This window comes from Phyllobates terribilis, unplaced genomic scaffold (assembly GCF_046119375.1).
Source record: "Phyllobates terribilis strain yellow unplaced genomic scaffold, ASM4611937v1 Scaffold_2__4_contigs__length_985480577, whole genome shotgun sequence".
Classification (NCBI taxonomy): Eukaryota; Metazoa; Chordata; class Amphibia; order Anura; family Dendrobatidae; genus Phyllobates; species Phyllobates terribilis.
Genome location: NW_027362762.1, coordinates 693564120 through 693577095, shown reverse-complemented (window position 1 = coordinate 693577095; position 12976 = coordinate 693564120). Strand labels below are relative to the sequence as shown.

The 12976-nt window shown below is 47.7% G+C and overlaps 1 protein-coding gene across 10 annotated transcripts in view; it reads right to left on the bottom strand.

Annotated features, from left to right (window-relative positions):
- Positions 1-12976, bottom strand: part of TRAF3IP3 (TRAF3 interacting protein 3) — a 290160-nt gene that overhangs the window by 43294 nt on the left and 233890 nt on the right. The gene's annotated exons all lie outside the window — the stretch shown is intronic.

Below are 12976 nucleotides of genomic sequence, written 5' to 3'. Positions count from 1 at the left end.
GCAAACTTAATAATATCTCATACCTAAAAAATACTTTAGATAAAAAAGGTAATACCTTAACTAACTATAACTGGGTAATTAGATTGATCTAGCAAGCCACAATGGCATGAGAAAATAAAGACTAAGGCCCTGATTTATTAAGACTGGCTATTCGTATGCCAGTCTTAATGAGTAGCATACAGGAATAAAATGCACACCACCCAGGGCCGGCGCCAGCCCCCAGCACACCCGGGCAAGTGCCGGGGCCCTGAGCAGGCGGGGGGGCCCACTCGCCGTCAGGCACCCCGCCGCGCTATGGGACCCTTGAGCGGAGAGCGGTGCCAGCACTCGCTCCCTCCCGCTTGCTCAGGGCACCCGGCGCAATACTTACCTCTCCCCGTGCCTCCGCAGCAGCTCCGGTCTCTTCCGCGTCCTCTGACTGTGACGTCTCAGGTCAGAGGGCGCGATGACGTCTTTACACTGCGCTCTCTCCTGAGCCGTCACAGCGCAGAGCGGGAAGATGCCAGCGACGTTGGAGTCCGGAGCAGCGGCAGCAGGTGAGAAGTGAGGTATTTGATTTTTTTATTTTTATTGTATGGGGTCATGGGGCATTATATGTGGGGTGGGGGGATGTGACATCCTGCATGGGGCATTATAAGGGAGGGGGGTGACATCCTGCATGGGGCATTATATGGTGGGGTGGGGGGGGTGACATCCTGCATGGGGTATTATAAGGGAGGGGGGAAGACATCCTGCATGGGGCATTATAAGGGAAGGGGGGGGTGACATCCTGCATGGGGCATTATAAGGGAGGGGGGGTGTGACATCCTGCATGGGGCATTATAATGGAGGGGGGGTGACATCCTGCATGGTGCATTATAAGGGAGGGGGGTGTGTGACATCATGCATGGGGCATTACAAGGGAGGGGGGGTGACATTCTGCATGAGGCATTATAAGGGGGGGGTGACATCCAGCATGGGGCATTATAAGGGAGGGATTGTGTGTGACATCCTGCATGGGGCATTATAAGGGAGGGGGGGTGTGACATCCTGCATGGGGCATTATAAGGGAGGGGGGGTGTGACATCCTGCATGGGGCATTATAAGGGGGGACATTCTACATGGGGCATTATATGGTGGGGAACAACCTGCATAGGGCATTATGTGGGGGGAACAGCCTGCATGGGGCATTATGTGGGGGGAACAGCCTGTGTGGGGCATTATGAGGGGGGAACAGCCTGCGTGGGGCATTATGTGGGGGGAACAGCCTGCATGGAGCATTATGTGGGGGCATAGCCTGCATGGAGCGTTATATGGAGGCCAGTATTCTGTATGGAGCATTATATGGGGGCCAGTATTCTGTATGGAGCGTTATATGGGGGGCCAGTATCCTGTATGGAGCGTTATATGGGGGCCAGTATTCTGTATGGAGCATTTTATGGGGGAGATTCGCCGGTTTCTGAGCTATTGTAGAATTTATAATAGATATCGGTCATGTAATGTAAGAAGTGAATTCTTCGGCCTTGTACTATATATACAGGGTGGTCCAAAAGTAGGTGGACAGAAAGTGTAATAAGGTTATGAAGGGGGAGATTTATCAAACACTAAATTGCAGCCGCCTGTCTGGATCATCCTCCAATAAACCATAAATTAGACGTGGACGATAAGCTTTCCACCCAATAGATTTCAGGATTAGCATGATAGAAGCTTGTGAAATTCCCAATTCCAAAGAGGCTCTTCTGGTGGACTTTTTTGGACTCTGAACAAATGTTTCATCAACAAGTTGTTTATTATCTTCTGTACAGACTGTTTTGGGTCAAGCAGTTTTTGGAGCATTAAGGATTGAGCCGGTGCCATTGAATTTGTCACAAATGCGGTAAATGGTTTGTCTCTTTGGGGCTTGAGTACCAAATGTTTCAACCCAATTTGCTCTAACGGTTTCAGCATTTTGAGATTTCAAATACTCTGTTAAAATCCATTTTCTTTGATCTCTATTTAAATTATTTGCCATTATGTGTTATCTGAATTATCTGAAAAGAAAACAGATTTGGGGGAGATCTATCTGTGAAAACTAGATCTGTGAAACTGGCTCAGTTGCCCTTAGCAACCAATCAGATTCCACCTTTCATTTTCCAAAGAGTCTGTGAGGAATGAAAAGTGGAATTTGATTAGTTGCTAAGGGCAACTGAGCCAGTTTCACTTTACACCATGTTTGATAAATCTCCCCCATCATAACCTTATTACACTTTCTGTCCACCTACTTTTGGACCACCCTGTATATTTCTCTGCGGTATCTGTGCATCATGAATCGTGGTATGTGTTAAAGGGGCCCACTGAGACTCTTTCGCCAGGGGCCCACAAAAACCTGGAGTCAGCCCTGACGCCACCTAATGAATTCAGTGTATCTGATCAATGATGTGCACCTCCTTGTGTTTCACCAGTCAGGGACTGAAGTAACATTTCTGGAGTAAGAAATGTCTCCACATTTGATGAATCTGATGGGTGGTCATAGCCATGCTCCAACTTAACTCCTCCTCTGCTCTGCCAATTTTCTGGAGCTGGCCGAAACTGGCCTGAAAACGCCAAAAGTCGCAAGCGGTTTATGCCAGTTTTCTAGCTTATACAGTTTGATGAATCAGGGCCTAAATGTCACGACACTCAGAGGCCATGGGTTCAAAAAGGCTTCCTCGGACAGACTTGGCACAAGTTTCTCTGTCTGGCAGATTCCAGAGGAACCATAACTTTTAACCCCTGGAATCTGGTCTAACAATGGGGTACAGTGGATTGCTTCCACGGAACAGCTGCTGTCCGGAAGAGTGAACCAGAGGCAGTAAGGGTCGTCAAGCAGGGTCAGAGTCAAGACGTCAAGTTATGGACAAAATTGTAAAGAAAGCAGGTAGTCAAAAGTCAAGTCAAGGTCAAAGAACAGGTATAATCAGAACTACAAACAAGAACAGAGAACAGCAGTATAAAGCAGGACAGCAATGCTATTGACTGAAACTGGAGTCAGTGTTAGAACTCTCCTGTTAGTTTTTTTCTAGTTTGCTGGTCACATGACCATTTTTGCCTATTTAATCCGGCTCCGCCCTCCTGGCCTTGCTGGACTTCATTGTATTTTCTACTCTTGAGCTAGCTTGGTACTCTGTTACCTTTCTCTGTTAGTTTTGCTAGGTCTTCTGACCTCTATGTTCTATGTTGTGAGTTTGTCTTTTACTGCTAAAATTTCTGCTAGGAGGTGTCCAACTTTATCCCAGTCCCTAGTTCTTGTAGGGATCCCTCCCTTGCATCTATAGGTCTTCGTACAGACTAGCCGAGGACTTTAGCGGGTCTGATCGCAGGATCAGGTTCCCCGTTACATCGTAGGGATCCAGTTTAGTTCTATTGTAGGGACAGATCTCCTGTCTTTCCTTAGTGCTTGTAGCAGATCATAACAGTAAGTCCAGCCTAAAAAATTTCTCTAAGGAAAAGACCCCCAGTTTCAATCATGGTCTCGGTTCAGGATTTGGCTCAACGCTTGCAGGGACTCTCTCTGGAGGTGGTCAAGCTCCAACAACACGTGAGTAGCTGCCCTGGAGCACATTTTGTGGAGCCAAAGGTACGTCTGCCTGATCTATTTTTTGGTGAACAACAAGATTTTTTTTCTTTTAAAAATGCTTGTTTATTATATTTTCGTTTAAGACCCGGATCCTCTGGTGATGAATCACAGCGCATAGGGTTCATAATGTCACTTTTGCGCAAGGATCCTCAGGGATGGGCTTTTTCTCTCCAACCTAGTGATCCGTGCTTTAGATCAGTGGATAGTTTTTTTTCTGCTTTGGGTTTGTTGTATTATGATCCTGATAGTGTCTCATCTGCTGAGTCTGAATTGAGACGTTTGAGGCAGGGATCAGGTAATGTGGAAAAATATTGTTCTCACTTCCGTCGGTGGTCTGCCCAGGTGGGGTGGAACGATTCAGCTTTGAAAAGTTTGTTTCTTGCGGGGCTAGGTGAAAGGGTTAAAGATTTGCTGATTGCTTATCCCACACCTGGAAACTTGCAGGAGGCTATGCAATTAGCTATACGGGTGGACAGGAGACTGCGTGCAAGGGTTAATGAGAGTAAATCCTCTGCTGTGTCAGCTCCAAGTCTTGAGAGGGTCTGTGCTGACAAAGGAGAGCCAATGGAGATTGGGGCGATGACACCCCGCTCTCAGGAAAAAGACCGCAGGCTTTCTGAAGGTTTGTGCTTCTATTGCGGAAATTCTGGTCATTTTATTAAGAACTGTGTGCTTCGTATGAACAAAGAAAAAAAATGGTCAGTTATGCACGTATAGCCTGTTTAAATACTAAGGGAGTATTCCTATCTGCTACTACCGCTGCTCAGGAAGAATTAATTGAATTCGGGTATTTGTGGATTGTGGTTCTACTCTGAATGTGATTGATGGGGGATTTTTGGAAAAACTTACATTAAAACCTAAACCTTTGTCATCCCCTATTGCTGTGGTTTCTGTTGATGGCTCTCCCTTGAAGAATGTTACTCACAAGGTCTGTGAGTTTCCCCTCACTATTAATGGTGTTCATCAAGAGAATTTGGATTTGGTAGTATTGAATAATTTGCCTTCTCCAGTAATATTGGGGTTGCCCTGGTTAAAATTGCATAATCCTGTACTGGATTGGTCTACCAATGAAATTAAGTGCTGGAGCCCTAAGTGTTATGACAAGTGTTGTAACGGACGTATTGCTGCGGTAGAAAAAGGGGAATTACCTGTATCTATTCAGGATTTTTGGAGAGTTTTTTCTGAAGAGGAGTCACAAATTTTGCCTCCCCATAGAGACTATGATTGTACCATTGAATTTGTCCCTGGAGCGACTCTTCCTAAAAGTCGTTTATTTAATCTTACTATTCCTGAGAGAAAGGCTTTGGAGGAATACATACAGACAAGCTTGGCCGCCGGTCACATTAGGCCTTCCAAGTCTCCTGTGGCTTTTGGATTTTTTTTTGTTAAAAAAAAAAGATGGCGGTTTACGTCCTTGTCTGGACTTTCGTGAGATTAATAAAATTACTGTACGCAATCCTTACCCACTGCCTTTGATTCCTGATTTGTTTAACCAGTTAGTGGGGGCCAAGTGGTTCTCTAAAATTGATCTCCGGGGGGCATACAATTTGTTGCGCATGAAGGAGGGTGATGAATGGAAGACTGCTTTTAACACTCCTGTGGGTCATTTTGAGAATCTGGTTATGCCTTTTGGTCTCACCAATGCTCCAGCATTTTTTCAGAATCTTATTAATGACATCCTTAGACCTTTGATCGGCAAAAATGTGGTTGTGTATTTGGATGACATTCTGATTTATTCGCCTGATCTGGAGTCTCATTGGCGGAGCGTACGTGAGGTTTTACAGTTATTAATGGACAATTCGCTTTTTGCTAAGCTAGAGAAATGTGAGTTCGCTGTACAGAGAATTAGTTTTTTGGGTTACATTATCTCCAGTGAAGGTTTTGACATGGACCCGGTTAAAGTTCAAGCTGTGCAGGAATGGCCTAGGCCTATTGGTTTGAAATCGATACAGAGGTTTTTGGGTTTCGCCAATTATTACAGAAAATTCATAAAAAATTTTTCTATTATTGTCAAACCGCTGACCGATCTCACTAGGAAAGGTGCTAATGCGGTTCAGTGGACTTCTGAGGCCATTGAAGCTTTTGTGTTTCTAAAGGAGAGGTTCACCTCTGCTCCCATCCTTATGCAGCCTGATGTGACTAAGCCGTTTTTGGTTGAGGTTGATGCTTCTTCTGTGGGGGTTGGTGCGGTGTTGTCTCAGGAAAGCAAGGATGGAGTACATCCCTGTGCCTTTTTTTCAAAAAAATTTTCTGAGACTGAACTTAATTACGATATTGGTAATCGGGAATTGCTGGCTATTAAACTTGCATTTGAACACTGGCGTCATCTCTTGGAAGGTGCTGAATTTCCCATTCAGGTTTTCACTGATCATAAAAATCTGATCTATCTTGATGCTGCCAAGCGCTTGAATGCCCGTCAGGCTAGGTGGGCACTTTTTTTCTCGCGGTTTAATTTTTCCGTTACTTACATCCCGGGTACCAAGAATGTTAAAGCTGATGCTTTGTCTCGCAGCTTTTCTCCCATGGTCAGTGCTGAGGAGGAGGAGGAGAGCATTTTACAAGAAGGTGTTGTGATTGCTGCTTTGGACTCCATTTTGGAGAATGAGATTCTTAAAGCTCAGGAGAATGCCCCATCTAACACTCCCCATGGGAGGTTGTTTGTGCCTAGGACCTTTAGGAGAGATTTGTTTGTTGAGTGTCATGAGTCTCGGTTGGCAGGTCATCCAGGAATTTCTGAGACCAAGAGACTTGTGGGTCGCAGTTTTTGGTGGCCTGGATGGCAGAAGGAAGTCATTAAGTGGGTGCGTCAATGTACTGTGTGTGCTAGATCTAAGTCTTCGCATGCTCCTGCTGCGGGGTTGCTTTGCCCTCTGGAGGTTCCTAGTGCACCTTGGACACATCTGGCTATGGACTTTATTACTGACCTTCCCCCCTCTGAAGGTTTCACGGTCATCTGGGTGGTCGTGGACCGTTTTAGCAAGATGTGTCACTTGGTTCCCTTCATCAGACTGCCTTGCGCTAAGACACTCGCTAAGGCCTTTGTCAAGGAAATTGTCAGACTACATGGCGTTCCAACTGACATTGTTTCTGATAGGGGACCTCAGTTCGTGGCTCGTTTTTGGCGTGCTTTTTGTGACAGGTTGGGAGTTCATTTGTCGTTTTCATCCGGATATCATCCTGAGTCTAATGGCCAGACAGAAAGAAAGAACCAGGATGTTGAGCAGTTCTTGCGTTGCTTTGTGGCAGACAATCAAGAGGGGTGGTCTGAGTTTTTGCCACTTGCTGAATTTGCTCTTAACAACCATACATCCTCTTCTGCTGGGTGTTCGCCTTTTTTTTGTTGTTCTGGGAGACATCCGTCTTTTGGGTCATTCTCCAAATTGGTATCGGCTGTGCCTGAGGAGGAGAGTTTTTCTGGTGATTTGGAGAGAGTTTGGACGGATGTGCGTGATAATCTTCAGGAGGCTAACAAAAAATCTAAGAGGTACTTTGATAGGAAACGGCAAGAGGTTTCGTTTCCTATTGGTGACATGGTTTGGTTGTCCTCTAAGAATCTGCGATTGAGGATTCCTTCGAAAAAATTGGGTCCCAAGTTTGTAGGGCCCTTTAAGGTGCTTCAGATAGTTAACCAATCTGCTGTTAGGTTGGAGGTTCCTACCTCCTGGAAGATTAATCCGGTGTTTCATGTTTCTCTGTTGAAAAAAGCTGTTGTGTCGGTATCCTCTGCCACTGTTCCTCCGGTGGTGAAGGACGGGGAATATGAAATTTCCCGCATCCTAAATTCTAGACGGTATAGAGGGAGTTTGCAGTATCTCGTCGCTTGGAAGGGTTTCGGACCCGAGGATAACTCATGGGTGAGGGCGGATGATGTTTCTGCTTCCAGACTTGTCAGAGCGTTTCACAGGAGGTTTCCTGATAAGCCCGGTCCTAGGGGATCCGGAGGATCCTCTTAGAAGAGGGGGTACTGTTAGAACTCTCCTGTTAGGTTTTTTCTAGTTTGCTGGTCACATGACCATTTTTGCCTATTTAATCCGGCTCCGCCCTTCTGGCCTTGCTGGACTTCATTGTATTTTCTACTCTTGAGCTAGCTTGGTACTCTGTTACCTTTCTCTGTTAGTTTTGCTAGGTCTTCTGACCTCTATGTTCTATGTTGTGAGTTTGTCTTTTACTGCTACAATTTCTGCTAGGAGGTGTCCAACTTTATCCCAGTCCCTAGTTCTTGTAGGGATCCCTCCCTTGCATCTATAGGTCTTCGTACAGACTAGCCGAGGACTTTAGCGGGTCTGATCGCAGGATCAGGTTCCCTGTTACATCGTAGGGATCCAGTTTAGTTCTATTGTAGGGACAGATCTCCTGTCTTTCCTTAGTGCTTGTAGCAGAACATAACAGTCAGAGGTTCTGGGGTTTAAATAGCTGACTGCTCTGCCCAGAGCTCTCAGGAAGGAGTGATCAAAAATCTAGACCAAAATGAACCCCATGTAGCTTCCTTATAAAGCAACATCAAAAGTCCATGGGAAAGAACAGGACTGGCACTGTCACACGTCACAACAAAAGCGCGCTGCTGCCCAGTGGTGAAAATTTAAACATAGGATGCGTGAATCGGCACAGATGATACATGAAGTATCTGTCACGCTGTCTCTGTATACTGGAGGTAGGGGGCCTAAGCTGACCCTAAGCTGGGGCCCCGACTAGTCCCTCAACCTGGAGGTACTGTTAAAGGTACAGAGGTCCAGGCCGCCAGCGTAACCCCTACCTCCTGAGGATCCCTGCACCTAAGTAATCTAGTCCTGAGAAGGACCCCGATCACAACAAAAGGGGACAAGTAATAATATGCCCACACACAGTACTTAGACGAACGAGACAGTACAAGGGAAAAACCAAAACCACCTTGCATACAACAACTACACAACTACAACAGAGGGAACACCAACGGGAAAGGAGATAAATGATAAAGCGAGGAAGGGAAAAAACACTCCAAATACACTTATCTCAGAAACTCCAAACACCACGATCCGCTCTGTTAGTCTGAATGAAATGCTTTCATCGACACTTCCCAAACAGACCAGCAGGCATTTGAAGGAGTCTCACTACAGCAGTATTGATTGCAGCTGGGCGAGGCTGGACCTCGTCTAGCACAGAGAGAGAGAGAATTAACTCCCTCACTGCCGAAAAACACAAAGCACCAACAAGTCAGCTGCGAGAAGTCAGGCTGTGTACTCGTGACGATCTTCGTGACGATCTTCGTGGCGACACACCCGTGACAGTACCCCCCCTTCTACGAGGGGCCTCCGGACCCTCAGGGCCAGGTTTATCCGGGTGAGTCGTGTGGAAGGCCCGAACTAATCGGTCTGCGTTAATATCCGACGCAGGAACCCACATCCTCTCCTCAGGACCATACCCTTTCCAATGAACCAGGTACTGAAGGGACCGGCGATTAAAGCGTGAATCGATGACCCTCGATACCTGGAACTCCAAGTTACCATTGACCACCACTGGAGGGGGAGGTAAAGGTGACGGTACCACCGGCGCCACATACCTCTTAAGCAACGATCTGTGGAACACGTTGTGAATTTTAAACGTAGGGGGGAGGTCAAGACGGAATGCCACCGGATTAATAATAGAACTGATTCTGTACGGCCCGATGAACCTGGGACCCAGTTTCCAGGAGGGAACCTTAAGTTTTATATTCCTGATAGACAACCATACCCGATCGTTCACACTTAGGTCCGGACCAGACACTCTCCTCCTATCGGCCATACGTTTGTATCGGTTCCCCATAGTATTCAGATTCTTCAGCACCCCTCTCCATACTGAAGCGAGTGATGAGGAAAATCGTTCCTCCTCAGGAACCCCCGAAGAGCCCCCCCTACTGAAAGTACAAAACTGGGCGTGAAAACCATATGCCCCAAAAAACGGGGACTTACCAGTGGACTCGCTCCGCCTATTATTAAGAGCAAACTCTGCCAGAGGTAAGAAAGAAGCTCAGTCCTCCTGGTTCTCTGACACAAAACACCGGAGATATGTCTCCAAGCTCTGGTTCATACGTTCCGTCTGACCATTGGTCTGAGGATGAAAAGCCGATGAGAATGACAAATGCATCCCCCGCCGTGCACAAAACGCCTTCCAGAACTTGGACACAAACTGAGACCCCCGATCAGACACCACCGCGGAGGGTACCCCGTGAAGCCTCACAATCTCCCCAATGAACACCTGCGCAAGAGTTTTAGCATTAGGGAGAGCCGGAAGAGCGATAAAATGTGCCATCTTGCTGAACCTGTCCACTACAACGAGTATGACCGTTTTACCCGAAGACGGAGGGAGGTCCGTAATAAAGTCCATAGACAGATGAGCCCAAGGACGCTCCGGGATCTTCAAAGGTAAGAGGGCCCCAGACGGACGGGTATGTGAGGTCTTAGAGCGCGCACAAACCCCACAGGACGCGACAAAAGTTACCACCTCCTTATGTAAGTTAGGCCACCAAAACCGACGCGAGAGGAGATCCACAGTTGCTTTACTCCCCGGGTGTCCTGCAAAAACTGAGTTATGGTGTGCCTCGATCACCTTTTGTCGCAACTGATCTGGAACAAACAGTCTCCCCGGAGGTCCAACAGGGGCGTCCCCCTGAGCCTCCAATACCTCCTCCTCCAGCTCAGAGCATACTGCCGAAACCACCACCCCCTCCTGAAGGATAGGAATCGGGTCATCCGTATTCCCGGCCCCAGGGAAACTACGAGATAAGGCATCCGCCTTTACATTTTTTGACCCAGGACGATATGTAACGACAAAATTAAACCTGGTAAAAAACAATGACCACCTAGCTTGTCTGGGATTCAGACGTTTCGCGGACTCCAGATATAGCAGGTTCTTGTGATCGGTGATGACGGTGACCGGATGGACTGCCCCCTCCAAAAAATGGCGCCACTCCTCAAAAGCTAACTTAATGGCCAAGAGTTCCCTATTGCCGACATCGTAATTCCTCTCAGCGGACGACAATTTTTTAGAGAAAAAGGCGCACGGATGCCACTTACCAGGGGACGAACCCTGTGACAATACTGCTCCCACCCCTACCTCGGAAGCGTCTACCTCTACAATGAATGGCTGTGACGCATCAGGTTGAATGAGTATGGGTGCCGAGGCAAAACATTTTTTCAAGGAGGAGAATGCTTGACAAGCCTTGTCAGACCACCTAGAAAAATCCGTCCCCTTTTTAGTCATGTCTGTGAGAGGCTTAACCATGGACGAGAAATTACGAATGAACTTCCGGTAATAATTAGCAAACCCCAGGAAACGTTGTAGTGCCTTAAGATTCTCTGGCCGATCCCACTCAAGAACTGCCCGCACTTTCCCAGGGTCCATACGAAAACCGGACGCTGAAACCAGGAAGCCTAAAAACTGGAGTTCCTGTACGGCGAACACACACTTTTCCCATTTGGCATACAGTTTATTATCCCGCAAGATCTGTAACACCTGCCTAACGTGCTCCTGATGAGACACCAGATCCGGCGAGTAAATTAAGATATCATCCAGATATATGACAACAAACTGTCCCACCAGGCGGCGAAAAATGTCATTAACAAAGTGTTGGAACACCGCCGGGGCATTAGTCAGACCGAATGGCATGACAAGGTTCTCATAATGCCCCTCCGGAGTGTTAAACGCCGTCTTCCACTCATCCCCCTCCTTCATCCTAATCAGATTGTACGCCCCCCTAAGATCCAACTTAGAGAACCATTTGGCGCCCACGATCTGATTAAAGAGATCGGGAATAAGTGGGAGCGGATACGGATCTCGGACCGTAATCCGATTAAGTTCACGGAAATCCAGGCAAGGGCGTAGGCCTCCATCTTTCTTCTTAACAAAGAAGAACCCCGCAGCCACCGGTGAAGATGAAGGTCTAATATGCCCCTTAGCCAGACTTTCTGAAATATAATCCTTCATGGCCTGCCTCTCAGGACCAGAAAGGTTATACAACCTAGCTTTAGGTAACTTGGCCTCAGGGAGCAGTTTTACAGAACAGTCATACTCGCGATGAGGAGGTAGTTCCTGACACCCTTTCTCCGAGAATACATCCTCAAAGTCCGCCAGAAATGGAGGTAAGACCCAAGGAGTAACCGCACCGATGACCGTGTTCATGCAGTTTTTATTACAGAATTTACTCCATTGGCTTATCTCTCTGGTTTGCCAATTAATAACCGGGTTATGCTTAGCTAACCAAGGAAGGCCCAACACTATAGGAGTGGGAAGACCCTCCAACACGTAGCAAGACAACAGTTCTTTATGTATCGCCCCCACTTGAAGTTTTACGTCATGCACAGCTTGCAAAAAACTTCCCTGACCGAGAGGCCTGGCATCGATCGAGAATATGGGGATGGGTTTAGCCAACTCACTCAATCGCATACCTTGAACCCGGGCAAACCGAGCATCAACCAGATTAGCCCCGGCCCCACTATCCAGAAGAACAGATATCCTCTCAGTTCTCGTACCCACCACCACCTCCGCTGGTACGAGAAACTGAGACGAACCTAGGGACGAAATACCTACTCCCAGATTGCCGTCCACCACACAACCTGGGATCAACAGTTTTCCGACGACTCTTCACTCTGCAAGGGACGGGATGGACACGCCCCAATAAAATGTCCCTTTCTCCCGCAGAAGAAACACCTTCCTGTCTTATGGCGCACCACCGGTCCCCTCCCCCGAAATGATGTCCCTCCTAATTGCATAGGCTCCTCTGGACTGACCAGGGGAACCACCATATGAGGGGACCTTGTAGGAGGTGGAGTCATCACAGGGGGTAGAGTTATCCCGCACCTCTCCCGAAGCCGTCTGTCAACGCGAATAGCAAGGGCCATAGCGGCTTCCAGTGACGCGGGAGAGTCATACTGTGCCAACACATCCTGTAATTTGTCGGATAAACCATGACAAAACTGGCTCCTAAGAGCCGGGTCATTCCACTGGGTGTCCGTGGCCCACCTACGGAACTCCGAACAGAATTCCTCCGCCGGACGATCTCCCTGCTGGATCCTACGTAACTTAGACTCAGCAAGGGAGATCCGATCTGGGTCATCATATACGAGTCCCAGAGCAGCGAAAAACCTATCCACTGACTGGAGAGCCGGGGAGCCCGGGGGAAGAGAGAACGCCCAAGATTGTGGGTCCCCTTGTAGGAGCGAGATGACAATTCCCACCCTTTGTTCTTCACTCCCCGATGACCGAGGCCGCAGCCGAAAGTACAACTTGCATGCCTCCCGGAAAACAAAAAACTTGTCCCGCCCCCCAGTGAACCTGTCAGGGAGAGCTACTTTAGGTTCTGGTCCGGCTTGCTCCTGAGGATGCAAAACCTTGGACCTAACGTCCGCCAGCTCCATGGACAAACTCTGCAACTGCCGAGCTAGACCGGCT